Source organism: Drosophila virilis, chromosome 2, assembly GCF_030788295.1.
Source record: "Drosophila virilis strain 15010-1051.87 chromosome 2, Dvir_AGI_RSII-ME, whole genome shotgun sequence".
In the NCBI taxonomy this organism is placed as follows: Eukaryota; Metazoa; Arthropoda; class Insecta; order Diptera; family Drosophilidae; genus Drosophila; species Drosophila virilis.
The window spans coordinates 28,786,684-28,804,361 of NC_091544.1; the positions used below are offsets into that span (position 1 = coordinate 28,786,684).

At 38.3% G+C, this 17,678-nt stretch overlaps 2 long non-coding RNA genes across 5 annotated transcripts in view; one reads left to right on the forward strand and one right to left on the reverse strand.

Annotated features, from left to right (window-relative positions):
- The window catches only part of LOC116650333 (uncharacterized), a 25,695-nt gene extending 12,960 nt beyond the window's left edge, over positions 1-12,735 (forward strand). Inside the window, exons 2-3 of the long non-coding RNA XR_004303307.2 lie at positions 10,490-11,177; positions 11,264-12,735. This is a non-coding gene — a long non-coding RNA (uncharacterized lncRNA). The remainder of the gene's footprint in view (positions 1-10,489; positions 11,178-11,263) is intronic.
- Positions 1,036-17,402, reverse strand: LOC26530666 (uncharacterized). 4 transcript variants are annotated; one of them, XR_011416198.1, is made up of 4 exons: positions 17,250-17,402; positions 16,973-17,190; positions 15,930-16,830; positions 1,036-1,865 (listed from the first exon to the last, which is right to left on the reverse strand). It is a non-coding gene; the product is annotated as an uncharacterized lncRNA (long non-coding RNA). The 4 variants fall into 4 exon arrangements; XR_004303306.2 differs by lacking the exon at positions 1,036-1,865 and adding an exon at positions 10,485-10,617; XR_004303305.2 differs by lacking the exon at positions 1,036-1,865 and having other exon boundaries at positions 15,834-16,830.
- Between the last annotated feature and the right edge of the window lie 276 nt (positions 17,403-17,678).

Here is a 17,678-nt window from a genome sequence, read left to right on the forward strand (position 1 = left end):
TTTCCAAGTTGGTTTGCTTCGAGTGTTTATTAGATTTATGAACCAGCTCTATCCCTCTTTTTCTCACTCTCTTTCACTCCCTTTCTCTTTCATCATCTATCTCTGCATTTCCCTCGCTATTCATTCGCATTTCACGTCTATGTTAACAATGAAATGGCAAATTTTCATGACGTTTGCTTTGCTTCCGGCGCAAGCAATTGGTCCTGTGTTGAGTCTTAGCTGGGATTGAATATCAGCAATATAATTGAAGACGAACCGTGTTGCTTAAGCAGAAATATTCGAGGCGATTTTAAATTATGTGGCACTCCGTAAATTAAATAACTTAATTTTGATGTGAACATTCATCCTCCAAACTTAATAATAAACAGCCTTATAAATTACTATTATTCTTAACTTTCTATTTTACAAACGATCAATACAGATTATTATATTTAAGGTTAATTTTGAGCAACTTTAAGAGGATTGGAATAAGCTGTAAAATATACAATAAATCACAGAACTATTACATTGAGAATAAGCGTACATTGGGGAAATTATATCAATAATTCTCTTTAAAAATAATAAAATAAAATTTAGCAAGTGCTGATGAAACCCACAAGCAATATATAGTTATGCAATAGAAAACTTTCTATTAAATGTGGGGCATTAGTTTAGGTTACAAATTTTAGATATTTTCACACATAAAATATAAAAATCCCTTAGGCGTTAAAAAGCTGGGGAAATTCTTAAATCTCCATTAACCATTTTAGTGGTTGTTATAATTATGTCATAAAATGTTAAAGGCATGAAAGAGAGGCCGACTACCCCATGAAGTATATATATTCTAGAAGAGCATCAACAGCCGAGTTGATATAGCCATGTCTATGTTTGCGTTTGTATGTGAGAACTAGTCTTTCAACTCGGCTATCTTGAAATTTTGTATTGTTCCGCCTTTCTGTTGCAGGCAGAAAAAAATAGGAATCTGCCGGATCGGACCTTTATGGCATATACAGGCCAAAGTAAGGATGCCAAAACATTCTGTTTTATATTTAAAAAGCTGGCTAGAGTAGAAATTGAATATTAAACTATTTAAATGTTCCTAACAAGTAGGTACATGATACCGTCCAACTGTATTTGCACATATTTTCTCTATAATCAACTGGCAAACTGAACACAATTCTATTGTAATGCGATTTAACAAGGGCCAGTCGCGAATTATGTGCTTTCTAAGAATATGCCCGCCCCCACAGCGACCTAATTAAATGGCAATGGAATGGCTTTTACTCCACCCTATTAATTTCCCCGTGCGTAAATTGATATTCCTGTCATTGCCATTATGATTTCTGCTTCCGTGGCGTGCGACGCTCCATATCCTGTCTGTTGCGGTTTGCAATTGCCATATACACAGGATATTGCATTAAAGAATGCGACCATTTTTATAGGGACTACGGTGCTGGCTGTCATCGATAAGAAGGTTGCCGTTTAATTGAGTTATTAGACGCTACCGCCTGAATAAAGGACGAACATAAATTAAAAATTGTCAAGAGAAAGCGACCATATTGATGAGCAAGCGAACAATGACGTTACTGGCTTCAAAGAACATTTGTGAAACACATGTTATAGAGAAAGGAACAGGCAAGGAACAGAGGCTAGCAGGCAGCAAGATAAGCGGGACGAGGCGGCTGGACAACAAAGGACCTGAGTCCGGCAACAGCAACAGCAACAGCAGCAGCAGCAGGCGGTTAATACAGTCAGCGCAGCCTGTCAACAGGATATGCATGAGTTCTTTGAGCATTTCACACCTACAATGCACAACAAAGAGGCCCAACCGGGGTGTGCCGAGTGCCGGATCTGAGTATCAGCTGCTGAAATTGAGATGCCGGGTCCTGGAAAAAGTTGTAAGAAAAAAAATAAATAATATGAGATAAAAGAGAAACCACAGAGACCACAAAGCGCAGTCTGAGATGATAGTAGGAGTTGACGCACAAATGAAAATCGTCGCCTCCTCTACCGCAATGATTGATGCTCATGACTGAGCAGAAGCCAACAAGTCAAAGGTGCAGTTTTTCGCTTTAAAAAAGGATTCAAAAGTCAAAAATCTGGTAGTCAATTGCCATTATGATTGATACGTCCCAATGGCTGACTGACTGTGTACAGCTGCCACGCCCACAGCTGTGGCGGGAGAATCAACCGGCTGCTCGCCTCCCGGAGCTGCTGGAGCTGCTCATTTTGTACGTGATGCGACCACAACTGCTGTGCATTGAGCAGCATTTCTATGGAACACTTGCTGCTCTAACCCGGGCAGCAATTGGAGCGCAAGAAACTAATTAAATTGATAGAATTAGACAAGAGGCCGACGACGTCTGGCAACCCTGACCAGGCATCTCTCCTTATTTCTCTCACCCCAGAGAATTCGGAGCTTACTTGTCATTCTGAACGGATACAGACAAGTGCCGGCTGAGCTCGTTCCTAGTATGAGCTACACTTTTGGGTTAGCTATATGATGGATGAATGAGATCCTAAACAGTCAAAGGGATTAGTCTGGAGATGTGAAGACATACATGAATCGCTTTGCTGACAGATTATTCAGAAAATTTCTTTAAATATAATCAATTTGTATTTATTAATTGGCATAAGCCCGTCCCAAAACTAATTGTGTTTATTGGGCGACTTAGAGGTATTACCCTGATGTTATTATTTCTGTTGTTAAAAACAATATTTATAATGCTGATATCTTGTCTGCCATAATAATTAATTTCTTTGAGCTTGAAGTTTTACAATAACAATCCAATTATAATTAAAATAAATAGAATATTTGGAAGTTTTGCTTGACATTAAAGATCAAGGATCTAACAGTTATTAGTGCAAAAAAATACTCTTTATATGTGCACTTTAATTTTAATTTATAATTTAACTGTTTTCGTTTTAATTAAACAAATTAGACTCAGTAGTATTTCTCCCAAGTCGATATTATTGTAAAGATATTTATATATCCTTCTCCTTGTGATATAGAATAAAGAATATGATAAAATATTTTTAAAATTTTACCCTGATAATAATATGAAGAGCTACCTTTATTAGTAATCAAGAGCATTGGAGCATTAGCTAATGGCTTAGCAGCTATCACCTTCTTAAAGTCCTTAACATGACTACTTGAATATATTTAAATAATAAACAATAATCTATGTAAAGCTTGGCAGTTGATGAGCATTTTGAAATATACTTAGTTGCAACGGACTATATGCTTTGCGAATTATTTATCTAACAAGTCTATTATCAAACAAATATACCCAAATATATAAAAGCATGCAGCATCTTTGGTAGGACATGAAGAATACTTATGAGCAATGAATATGTATGTATTTGTATATGTATGTAGTATATATCTATTAAATTAATTACAATACGAATTTCGAATGGATAATGAAATTCTGTGGTCATTATCAGACATGCGGAGCATGTACAAAATGAGCCACAAATGTGGCCAATATAATACAAGGAAACAAAGTAGCCAGCGAGGCATATGATGAACAATGCGGCAACCAGGACCACGATGCTGCATTGGCAACGCATAAATCAATGGAGCATGTGGCGGCCAAAACTGGACAGGAAGGATACTCCAGCGACCAACAGATGTGAGCATGTGAGCTGAATTAAAAATGAGTGGCAAAAGGAATCAGAATCACTCGGCCACTGGGTGATTCGGGTGAATCTCGAGCGGCCCAAAAGTCTTCACTGGCGCGTAAAGACAAAAGGGACACGAGAGAGTCAACACCCTTCTGTCGGGCTATGGAGTAAAGGTAAACTCAATGGATTTACTTTCTGCCTTTGTGTCGCTGCAGGACATCTTAAGGACTTAACTTGCTTTGGCAACGTTACGAAAACGAAGCAATAGATTTTTCATGTTTGGGATTTGTGTGTGTCCCACAAGTCTTATGAGCGTGTGTCTAGTGCAGTTGACATTTAATATGGCATTATCCCTGCGCCGCTGAGTTATAAATAATGTTACAAATATCCCCACGCACCCCTCCCAACATCCTCCCATTATAAACATAAAAAATGAAACTACAAGAAAGGGCCGCCCGGGTAAGTTCTTTAGCCAGAGCCAAAGAAGTCCAGCACGAGGGGTTCGAGCCTTGCTCCCGTTATCGCCGCTGGTCAGTTGGGATATTGAGCTCTTCAATATTGCAAGGAATATAATAAAAAAATTGTTGTTGCAAGTATTACGAGTATCAATGCCAGTGGAAGTGGGCTTATACTTATGTATCTTTTCTTTTTTTGAAATTTACTCGCTTCAGCAGTGAAACATATTTTGAATGTTTCGCATGGCTGGATTTAATGAAATGGTTGTGGGTTGATTGGTTGGGGTAATATGTGGCTGGGATAAGCAATAAAGATCAGTTGAATATTTGTGGAACAACCACAAATGAGATATATCATAAATGGTATATAAATACTATATCGAATAAATTACATATTTGATTTTGGTTTTTGATGTGAATGATATTTACTTAACCAATATCTAATAGTTACGAGTTTAACCTTATGAACATTTTCTTTAATTTCTTTGAATTTGATTTTAAGAAAAGCACAGTAAAATTTCTCTGCATATGATGCAAATATCAATGTACAGAAGAAACCACATTTCGCTTCCATTAGACAATATTATATGTATGTATTATACACTCAACTTTATTTTAAATATTTATATATTTAGCTTGAGGTAATTAGCTTCTGTATATCTATGACAAGTCAAGGAGAATAATGGATAGATAAAAATAGAGGAATTATTTTAAAGCTTGACTTTTTGGTCAACTAAATTGTAATCGATATAAATTTAAATATATAATAGCATGACTATAAAGTTCTAAGCGTATTCTTTTACCAATTTAATTTTTTTTAATTTCTCTGAAGTAAATTTGAAAAATCTATAATTTTTCTATAGATTTCCTTTAAGGCAACATATTTATTTTCCAGTTTTGTTTTGCCCTTTTAGTGTTAACCTTTTGGGAAATTTAATACTTCAGACTTGTGTGTTTTCTTCTGACTCGTTAGTGTTGTGTAATGCTACACCCATAATGCAACGTTTACACGACGCCACTGTGGAAATCCATTTCATATGCTTTGATTTATATTTATGCGCTTGTTTGCTGGCGCTCTTTAAAATCACTGACCGGCAAAAGATTTATGATTGTCCAGAAGTGGAAGTAGGATAGGCAGAGGACTCTTGAGTAGCACTGGGACTACTCCAAACTAGTTACAATTACGAGTGTCGTGTGTGTGTGTATGGATAATGTGCATGATAATCAGCGTGTGATGGGCCACGAGAGCTGCCCACACAACGATGCTAATGAGCTGAGCGCGTTGATGACGACAATGATGAGCTAAGTTCAGGAGCTCAGTGCTACACTCAGGGAAAAGGAGACTGTCAAAATTTAGATGTGGAATTTACTGCTTTAATCCCAACAAATATATAAAGTTCCTAAATAACTTTAAATTATATTTGAGCCATCCGTAGTTTTAAAACAACTTTGATCACATACAAAATATGTCTTTCTTAAATAAACATAATTTAAATATTCTTTAAGGAAGTAAGACATTTTTTAGATAATATATAGTAAATTTGGTATTAAGAGGTTTTTGCTTTTCCTCCGTAGAAATGTTGTGTAGGCTTGATACCATTTCTAGTAGACGTTGGAGTAGCAAATTCTTTGAATACGTTTTTCCTCTGAGTGTAGCAGTTGAGTGCGACTGCCTGACAGGATGTATCCTATCCAATTGCCAGTTGTGCTGACACTTTAAATATAAACACGAGTCGTTGTCGCTGGAGTCCGATTTCTAGCTGACAGACAGACAATCGCCGTCTGTCCAGGCAGCAGACATGTCTGGGCCGTTCTGACGACCTTGCTCGGGGACGGGGCTGTTTGTTGAGTGTTGAAGCATCGCGACGCATTTGACAGTTGACACTTTGACGCCTGCGAAACGCGCGCATAAAATTATACGGCCTGGGAAATCAAGTGTCTGGCACTTGGTGACGCCAGGACAACAGAATACACATGAATCTGTTGCCTGAGTCTATGAGTTTCAGTTTTTCTTTTATTTGGTGCTATGTTGCACTCTCATTAGGAAGTGACAACAGCCACAACAGCGACAACGACTCGTGATTAGTAGCGTGTCCTCTGGGAGTCCTTAGAGTACCATGAGCACAACAACAACAACAGCGGCAGGGCAGCTGCATGCTGTCAACTCCAACAGCTGTCCATGTCCGGCGGAGATTACGTTGTTATATCACAAGAGTTGCCTCCTCTAACAGATAGTCAAATGCCCGGCAATAATCTAAAATCAAAGCAGCGTAACTAAAGCTCAGTATAAAGGGGAAGCATCTCACAGGGATGTCCGAGCCAACTGACAAAATGCATACGTTGAGCAGTTTTTGGACTACCTGGATAAGCCAAAGAACAAGGACAATGCCTTTTCTGCATTGTCAGCCACTGTCATGGCGAATGCTGAAGCGAATCAAAGCCAGGATGTGAGATATATGTGGGCACAGAGTACGGGGTACGCGTTACGGGAAACTGGATCCTGGCTGTCTTTCAGTTTTTTGTTGCCTTTACTAGCCTTGCGTCATTTATTTTAAAATTTAAATTTTGTAACAAATATCAAATTTCATTTAAATATGAATCAAATCGATCAGATATTTTTAAAGTAAATATTGCATATATATATATATGATTAAAATATAAAAAATGACGCAAAATAAACTTTGAGACAGTGCGCTGAATTCTGTTTAGGTATATATATATATTTTAGGCTTGTAATGCATTTAAAAAGAGTCAAATTCAAATCGAGAACATAGTTGGACTTATGACTTATTTAAATCCGATTTCTTGAGAGAAACTATTTTGCATTCTTCAAAAGCTTTTTATGTATTTTTTCAAATCTAAGTTTCCAACACACTAAAACTGGTTTGAAACTTACTTAATAAACTTACTTTACAGTCTTTATTTATTCTTCAAGCTACATAGACATTGTTAAATTTGTAGTTGCAATCAAGAAATTTAAAGCGTTTCACCATTTAAATCAGGAATTCGCCTAATAGCATTTTATGACAGCTTGAAATCTAAATCGATTTGATTTTATAATTTTCAAGGTGCTGCTCAACAAACCAACACACAATCATTTTAACCAGCTGCAGGCGTTGGTCAAAATGCTTCTTGTGGCTGGCTTAAACCAATTGTGGAGTGCCTGTGGCAAGACGCGTCCGAACGAACGGTAGCCCAATCCACTGACAACTTCATCAGAACGCGCACGCCCCACCAACTCAGCTCTCAGCTTAGCCCAGTGCGGAGCCGGGCTCGGGTTTGGGCTCTAATTGCAGCAGCCCAATCGCGTAATCAAAAGGCAAAATGTTGTTGTCCATTTCACGTTATTTGTCTTTGCATTTAACTGGTTCACAGCAGAAGCAGCAGCAAACGCAGCTCCTGTTTTAGTCTGTAGACTCAGAAGCAGCTTCAGCCACAGCCTCGTCCTCTTGCATTTTGCCCGCGAGCCAATTTTTGAGGTAAAATTCATTTGTTAACAATTTCATTTCATTTCGGAATTCGTAGGGTTTCAAGCCAGTTGGGTTTACTCATGCCGCGGCGCCTAATTACAGGGTGCCTCACGCTGTGCCCCTGTGCGGCTGTGTGTGCATGCGTGTCCTGCTGCTGCTGCTGCGGCTGCTGCTGCATGTAAAACTTTTCAAATTAAGACATCAATTTTAATGAGCAACACAACAACTAACACAATAATTGCGCTCGACTTTTGGAGTGGGCGTGTCAGCGCGGCCAGTTGGCCAGTTTGCTGCTTTGGTTTTTCTTTTAACCGATATTTTCGTCGTTGTCGTTGTTTTCTGGGCCAGGTTCCGGCAGGTGCGAGCCGCATTTCTGAATACCTTCACTTTTGGGCCAACTCTAATTTTTGTCCCAGGCAGCTGTTTTACCTTAAAAAAAAAAAAAAAAAACAAAAACAAAAGTAGCGCACCAACGCCTTTTGCATGCGCTGCCATCTAATTAAGTTAATTTGAGCATTTTACATATGTAAGTTTTATGGGCCTGACCCTGCCCAGCCCCAGCCAGTCCCTACCCTTCCATTTCTTTCCTTTTTCCCATAAAGTTTTGGGCTTGCGCGTTATTTTCTACTCAAATTTGATGTCTTTTTAATCGAAAGCAATAAAAATGTATATATTGAATACATAAGCCACATAATTAGTTAACGCTTCGGTAGTTGCACTGCAAAACCGGTTCGAGCTGTGGCAAGGACACACCTGCCTCATTCCAAGTCGTTTGAAATTGAATTATTTTATAATTTATAGAGTTCTGCATATCTTTAAATAATATTCTGCCCATCGACTAAGGCCATTTAACATATTCAACAAGCTACTAGTGCCTTTAAAGCAAGAGTTCTCTTCTTTATTTTGATATCCTTGTAAAGGGTATTATGATTATGTCAGGAAATATGTAACTCATAAAAGAAAACATGTCCGATCCTATAAACTACATATAAATTCCAACTCGGTCTGCCCGTCTGTATGTTTCTATGCGATCTATCCGTCCTTCTGTTGCAGACAGTACATGGTTGGGAGCGGCCGGATAGGACCACTATGTCATAAAGCTGTCATAGGGACAAATGGTCGAAAGTAAAAAAGGGTAAAATATTTTGTGTACCATTAAACCTTGACTAAACTAGGCAATTACTATTTCAATTCAATGTTGCTTATATATGTGACAGGTCTTATCAAAATCGAAAAACCATCTTATATAGCTCTATAGGAAGTATAGGAATCGAAAAATGAGTTCTTGTCTGTCAAAATATTCTATTAAAAAAAAAAAATCAGCACCTACAAAATTTACAACTTTAAATCCTTGGCTTGTCGATGATATTCTTAGTTTCTCGTCTTTTCTTTTTCAAGAAGTTCTTTGCACTTTTGCCGCGTATATTCATTTTCCTTAGGCGTTTTTTTCTTAGCTCATTAATCTATTCATATTCTGCCTGATCTTTAATCCTTTAACGAATCATAAGAATCTCTGAACACAAAGTTCCAATATGCATATTCATATATTTATGGTTGAGCTTCCACTAACCAAGCTCCTCCCTTAGCTCATTTATCAAGCTGCCTCCCGCCTGAGCCCTAACCCTTCTCTGTACAATCCATGAATTTTAAGTCGTTTCTCTTGCTACTTGTTCCGTGCAGCTTCTGGCCATGCCACATGCCACATACTATATTTTCACATCAATTACATTCATTTCCCACCTCTCAAGCTCAAGTTTTCTACCTCTCCCTCTCCTCTCACTCTCTTGGCTCGTTAATCAACCCGTTCCGTTCAGATACTTGCAAAAACATTCAAAATCCAATTGCAAATTATGCATTTATTATTAACAATTGTTGTCTGATTGCGCTCCACACACACGCTCCACTGCCTACCCCTTTAACTGCCCCTCCCCCTCTAGCTGTTAACTAGTTGTCCTTCATCTGGCGAGCTGCCCCCAAGGGCCACAAACTCTGTCCAGAGCTTGGGTCATTTGCGTGCATTTGTTTTCGGTCCTGGCTCTGGTCCTCTTGCCCTGGAGGGCTGTAGCCAAGCGTTTGCATATGGGCAACTGTTTTGAATATTGAAAACAGACAGCAACAACAACAACTTACAGCTAACACATGAGTTGCACAGGGTGGCTCGAAATGGAAATCGCAATCGCTGAAAAGTGCTATGCATTTATGCAATTTTCGCATTCAGAGAGCTGTTCGTTGACGCTACTTGGCACTTAAAGCCACTCAAATGCCATGGCAAGGCACTCAATCAAGTGCACAGACCATATGCACATACACCACACACCCACACACACACACACATACCTGCAAATGCCCCATACTAAGACGCCTCCTCTATTCCATCATAATCAAATTGTATTGAACATTTGCAGTTAGCTGAATTTGTGGCTGGCATTATTCAAGTGATTGAATCGTCAAAAGACCCGCAATGCATTCGTTTCGTCAGCCAGTCAGTCAGTCAGCTAGTCAGTTAGTTAGTCAGCTTCTCAGTGATTCACTTATTCATTCATTTATGCAACGCACACATAAGCGCCTTTCCTGTACTCTACATTCACCCTTTGCTCACCCCTTGGACTCCAGCTAGAACTCCAACCACTTGCATCTATGGCCTGACTCTGTCAAAGTCAAAGCCAAAGGTGTCCTAGCAGCGCCCCACATGTGCGCTTATAACTTTTTATCATTTCTCTTTAAAAAATAGAATAGAAATAGAACGAAAAAAAAAAACATATAACATACACACATGTACTACGTGTGCTCTACGGTTTAGGTTGCTTTATTGAATATTACATAAATAAAACGTATTTCAATTTTCACTCGAACACGAGGGCACAAGAACATGTTCATATATACATTTTTATATAGAATATATTTTAGAGCTTCTAATAAAATAGCTAATCCGATCACGTCTACCATTTCCCCTGGCAGGATAATGCAAGGCATATGCAAAGCAGCTGACAGACGCAATCGGGTTGCATATGACTAAAGTCCACATGAATTCAGTGGGTGAGACTTTGGTAGTGGTCGTGGATACTGGACGAGATTGTGCTGGTTAGCTGTAATACGTTGCAAGTGTGAATGGTTCATTAGCATATGCTATGGAATAATAAATAAGTTGGTATTATGTTCATCAAGAAGCGAGCGGATGGAAAAAGTGCTTGTTAATTACTGAATTTTAATGGAACACAAACAGCTGTATGGAATTTTGTTCGATGCCAAGTGTAAAAACACATGTACGTAGTTTTTACATTCATTTTTTATTAATATCATTTTACATCAAATTCAGAACAAATAACATAATTCTAAATCCAACACGCAGTTTTTCACAGCGTTTTATTTGAATATTGAAATCTTATTAACATTACATCATTTGTTCACATCTAAATATAAGTTATTAAGATTCCAGGTTCAATGGAAACATAACATACATCTGCCCCATACCAAAGACAATATAAACACATTATTTCTATTGTTTTTGGCTCATACGGTCCACGTATGTGTCCACGGCGCGAAAGATACGCAGCTGTTTAGCATAGAAAATGTTAATTAACATCAGGCCTTGAACATTTGCATTTGGACTTAATATTAAAATGTAAAATGCGGTATGCGACTAGCGGTATGGATTTTCAGTCATAAATTAGATGTCCATATGCTAAAAAGCATCTTTTATAAAAACAAGTTTTTTTCTATTTTTATTTTTAGCATTTCTGCAAGCTAAGCCAAGGTATAAGGTGTTAAACTGACTGTTGTTGCAATCTACAGATGCCAGTCCTGTTGACAATGGTAAATAACATGTCAGCGTTTTCGTGCAAGACAAATAAAGTTACTTTGCAACACTGGCAGCTGTCAAGAGGTAGAAAAAAAAAGAATATTAAGAAGTAAATGTAAGGCAGCTTCAATTAACGCAGTGCACACACACGTTTTTATTAAACGCATATGACACAACTGCCAGGGCATGTCAGGGAGTAGAACACCTACCCAGAGCAGACCCACTCCCGCCAACCACACCGCGCCTACCCACCGATATCGCTTCTGGTCTCTAGGCAAATGACAGTGGCTTCCATTAGCGTCATTTTTGGTGCTGGTTGTTGGGCTTCATCCTATTCTTCAGCTCCTGCTACTGCTCTGCCTTTGCCTCGGCGCCGTCTCAATGTCTGTGCAGCATTTTGGCAAACAAATTGCTAAGAAATATTTTTTAAAAGCATTCGTGCCGGGCAAGGGAGAGGGGGCTGTGTGTGGGGATTACACGTAGCAAGTGCAGAAGCATTTGACAACTGAGTGGCGGGAAGAGAGTCTACCGAAGTTGTTTCTTCTGCATTTAGCTGTCAAAAAAAAAAAAAAGAAACCAAAACAACCACGGGAAAAAAACTCGGCTAGCCTGAAAAACCACACGTTTGCAGCACTCACACACACACAGACATACGCACGCACACACCCTGGCAAGTCTTGACTGACAGCTCAAGTGAAAAACAAAGATGAGGAAGAAGATGCACAATTCGTGCCAAAATACACCCGGGATGTGGCCTCAAAATTCATACGGCACGAAAATATATTATGGGAAACAATCGTCTGTTCCAAGCTGAGGATAAAGATAGAGACAGTTTTGCGTTGTTCCAAGTGGGCACACATCTAAACGACAAGGGGGTGGCGACGTATCTGGAGTGAATGTAAAAAGGCTGTGGGTGAAAAGTAGTTGTGGAAAAGGGGGGAGGGGAGCACTGTCTTCATTGGTTAGCGTAAACTTTTTGCTGCAATTCAGTTGTCACTTTGACAGCTCACGCAAAGGTTGACGCGGGAGCTGCACGACTAATCAGCACTGGGAACAGGCAAAGGGAATACGCACGAGATGAGCTGCAGGATAGGGCCACACTGCTGGCGTGGTGGGGATGGGGAGGGAGTTTTGGGAAAATCCTAACTCAATTATTGGCAGGCACGATACGAAACCAATTGCATTGATGGCAGCTGGAAAAAAATGAATGAAAGACACCCAACACGTGGACACATTCATTTGGACTTTTAGGTCAAAAGCTGCCTGAACTGAATAATGCCTGAAATGAAAGATTGGAAAATGAACTTTGCAAATATATACTTAAATTCCATTTAAAGACTTTCGACTCTGACTAAAATTAGAAGCTGCCTGACAGCAGTTGGGATGAGAGACTAAAGCTATAAGATATGTGGGGAATTAACTATGAATGGATTGGTACACTTATATCTTTAATAAAAACTTATTTGTTTATAAATTATAAGCTTCATTAAAAGAAATGAAGCCTTGTCGCAAAGGCTTTATCTAATGCACTTACCCAAACTCTAATTTATATTCTCCATAAAGACAACCTTTGTGTCAAAATTGCAGCAAATGTTACCTAAAAATTAACCTATTTGAATCTAAGACTTAAATCAGAAACATATGCAAAGAATTTACACAAAAAAGCAACTGCATTTAGTTATTTATTCTAAATGAATGTCTAAATCTCTCAAATGTTAGCAAAAAGGCCACTGTCACAGCCTTTTTAACTGAAGTGTTAGCTATTTTTGCTATATATTCCTGCGCTTACCTTTAGTGTTTGTTATATGGCGTAACGCACGGTGGCAAAGCGGAAGTAGAAAGTTCGCTAAAGTGAAAGGAATAAAAAAACACGCTGGATATATTTCTAATAAATGCGAAAATAAAATTTAGTTTGCGCTGTAAACAAAGACATCAAACAGTATTTGAAAAGCGAAACGCGAATCGCACACGATGTTTATTTGTGAATAGTATACATAAATCCATTTGCCCGCCCCATTTATATGCAAATATGAGTGCGCATACAATACTGTGGGCGTGGCAGTCTTTCAATATGCAACGCAGTCAAAAATAATTCAATAATTCAATTTATGCGATATTTGCATTCTGGCCATGAAGCACCATCAAAAATAAAGGTTCTTTTTGTTTGATATATATTTGGCTACATTGTTTTTATCTATTTTTGGTGGAATTTTTTAGTGATTTTTTTGCGGTTCGCATAACAAAATTGAACCAAATTCAACTGAATTGAATATCAAATATGTGGGAGATATCACAAAGAAACAGCAAAATATTTGCATTTATGTCTAAAATTGATTCAAAATCGACTTAGTCGACTCTTCATTAGCTTTTACACGGCTGAAAAAGTTTAGTTCAAAAACTAAAAGCTTATCAATTTTATTCATGATGTGCGATACAACATTAAGACATATGCAAAGCGGATTTTTGATAAACGATTCCAGTGAAGTTTTAACATTTATATACTTTTTATGGGTACAAAACATCAGCTTACTGAATGAGTTTAAAAGGCTCAGCTTGATGGAATATTGTTTAAGGATTTTGGTGTACAAGAGTTTTACTGTATGGTGCTATTCAAAAACGTTGTACAGGGTATGTACGAGTCGAACTCTGTTAATCTAAGCCATCTTCTGCTTTTGGCTTCTTCCTTTTTTTTATATATTTTTTTTGAATTGGCCATAAATAAAATCTGTGCATGTGAAGTGGGGCGCAGCTTCTGTTGTAGTCGTGAATTAAGATTAATTAAACTAACGGTAAACTGAAAAATAAACCAGAGCAGAGTGTCATGGAGTGTTGGTAAAGAAGAGTGGAGGGGTGTGTGGAGGGGCGTAGTACGATATTTTTGCGGTAGTTGACATGTGTGGGAAATAGCACACAAAATAAATGTTTATTTATATGGCGCGGCAAACGGAAATTGCAACGCGCGTTGCCGCTGCGTAACTGTAACACGAACACAAAATGGCGACTATAACGGTGCATGGCCGAAAAGCAAAAAAAAAAAAAAAAAATAGAAGAAAAAAGGAAAAGCTAACAAACTATTCGCCCAGCAATGCAAATGGTTGAGTTGAGTTCATTCGCAGTTTGTTTCGCTGTTCGTTGCAAATTGCTAAGTGAATGGGATTTTAGTTGGGGACCATGGCTATATGATACATTAGTGAAGAGTTTGCCTCCCAAACGGATTTGTAGTATGCACTAACTGAGCCTCCTCTGCTTCTTTATTTTAATAAACACATATTGCTACTCCTGGTTTACCTACATATATCAAGCGAGCCTTTTGTTGTATTCGCTTATTTGTGAACCGGATATAGAAGCATGCAACGGAAATGCACAAAACAAAAGCGGGCTGAGAACGGAGGAAAGACGAAGAGAGATGGACAACAAGGAGATCGACACAAAGCGTGTTTCTGCCACACACAGAGTTTCAATCCTGTGAAATTTTCTCGGAATTTATCCACAGTTTAAGATCTGCAATGCTTTCAGTTTTATAAAAGGCTTAAAGTTGTTTTACTTGGGCGTATCATGAGCTTGTCGGACAGTGCAGTGTTGCAAAATGCGTCCTAAAGAGTGTTGCATATATTCATTTTACCCAGATTCGAAGTAAATATATTATTTTTTCGGTAAATATGAAGTTATATTAATCATGCTCGAGATTCAAAGCTTGAATCTTACTAAGGACTTTTAAATTAAACATATTGTTTAGTATTGCAAAATAATATCTAAACATATAAATCGCAATTTTTCAAATTCTTGATGGGCAATAATTAATTCATTCAGTACAAAATTGACTTTGGCATTATTTGCAGTTGCTTCATGATGAGTGTATCACTCGGTAACAATGGAACAGCTAATAAATAAATTAACTTTTAATCATTTCCATATGGGTAATACACTCAAGTACCCCCGCATATTCAAATTGTGTTCAAGCATTCTTATTCACCACCAAGTTATAGCCATGGAATCCACTTGGATGCAGCTGAAGCTCTTAAAGTACTCATATTATTTGCACATTGCAGAGAATGAAAGCCACAAAAAAATGGCAATATAAAAACGAAGAGAGGAACAAACGAACCAAGTCAAGTGCTGTTATTCATAGTGCACACACACATACACAAAAGCAAATTGCTAAAAGGTAACGGTAACGGCAGCCAAACAGGCCAACACACCTTCTCTCAACCTGCAACACATAGCTCTATACAGCTCAGAGTCAGGACCACGTTCACGTCCTTGACAATCAATTCCCCGTGCACTCAATTAAAAAATATGCATGGTGCTTGCATACGACACGCACACACACACACACACACACACACACACGAACACACACACACACACACACGCACATAAGTCAACTGCTGCTGGAACTGCAAGTTAACTAGTAGCAGGTGGACGGGTAAGAGGGGTGCATCAGAGGCATAGGGTATTGGTAGGGGCGCCGCTGTTGTCTGCATATGAATGAATATTCGAACATTCACTTTTTTTTTGTATTTGTAACCAACATAAAAGTTCATCAGCGGGAATATTGGCGAGAAAAAACTGAAAGTCCCTCAATGTAACGCTACTTACATGCAATTGTAGGGTATATTAAAAAGAGCATCCTGTTCGCTAGCCAATCATCGTGATAAGCTTGGTTATTAGCTTCAGATGGAACATCTGTTGAAAGGGACTGTTGTGCTGCTTCTCGCTTTGCTTCTCGGTTTGATTGTTTCCTTTATTCTCGATATGAATTTCACATTTTTTTCGCAATGCTTCTCACTTTGTTTTTCGCTTCTCCCTTTGGTTCACTTTTCCTCTCGATTTTCTTTTCTTCCCGCTGTGCTTTACAATATTTTGCTTGCTTTACTTATCGTACTTGTGCTTTTCTCTGCGATTCTTACTTTGCTTCTCGTTTGCTTTTCTCCTTTCTAAGCCGCGTTGCTCAAGTTTATCTCTAATATATTCTTTTGAAGGGTATCGGGGCTTCGAGTGAGTTCACGTCGTTAATCATTTGCTTCTGTTTGCATCTTTGTTGTTGCAATATTTTTGCAATATTCCGCCAAGCACGTAACCGTATTTGTATCGTTGCATCTGTGTGTGCTCGTGTGTGTATCTGTGTGTATGTATTTGGATTTGAGCATCCTTGGGGTAATAGTTTTCCACGGTTTATAATTCCGCGCTTTTCGCTGCTGCTCTTGTTGTTTTATTGTTGTTGTTGCTGCTGCTGCTGCTGTAGCGTGCAGAAATTTATTATTTACAGGAATTTTTTTGTTCGCATGGATCCTTTTCTTGGTCGTGTTGCTCTGCTGCCGTCGCCTGCTGATGATTTGTGTGCTTGTGTGGTTGCCATATAAATATTAAAAATATTGCACAAATTCTCCACTCCCAAGCGTCCATGTGTTGTGCGTCTTTCTTCTCACTGCTCTCGCTCTCTCTATCCTTTGCCCTCTCTCTCTCTCGTTCTCTTTTCTACACTATCTCCATTCCACTCCTGCTTAAGCGAAGAAATAATAAAAGAAAATCTCGTTTAATAAATTATTAAAAAGTGTGGCAACGCTGCCAAATGTAAAATAATAATTTTTGTGAAAATAAAAAAACTCGCATGCAGCAAAAACATATGAAATGATAATAACCAAACTGTGCCAGCAGTTCGCCAAGATAACCCAGTCAACTCCCGCTCTCCCCGGACCCTCGCGTTGGACAGGAAACATAAACATTTACATCTGTATGGCTCTGCCCGCACAATCGCATGTTTATATGTATGAGATCTGGCAGGTTTAGCTTTCAGTTACGGGCTTCGGTTGCGTTTGCTCAGCTTTAGCTCCGGTCTGGTGGCATAATCTGTATGGGTCTGTAGTTTGTAAGTACATATAAAATACTTGTGTTTAGATTTGCTTTAGCCATACGTACATCAAGGTAAACATTGTGGGTTATGCTCCGTTCGCTACCATTATGCCAATCGGAGAAGACGTTGCATGTATTATTAAAAAATAAATGTTTTCCTTTTTTGTGACTCAAACATGACAAATATGTAGTTCCTGATTGTTTGAGTACATTTTTATGATTCATACCTGATTGCGTATCGAATTTATAGTACTAGGTAAAAGATACTTTAATCGAGAGTCCAACACAAGTCTAATACAAATATTAATATTAGTAATAATAATTCTTTGAAAAAATAACCACTGAGATAAGTTAGTAAATTGATATATAATATTTCGATTATTTCTTGACAAACGATAATTATTGATTAATAACGTCCCATTTTTACTATGTTAAAAATCTTGTAGAAATAAACTGGTAGTTAATGCACAGTTGTTTTATAAACTTTTATCGATT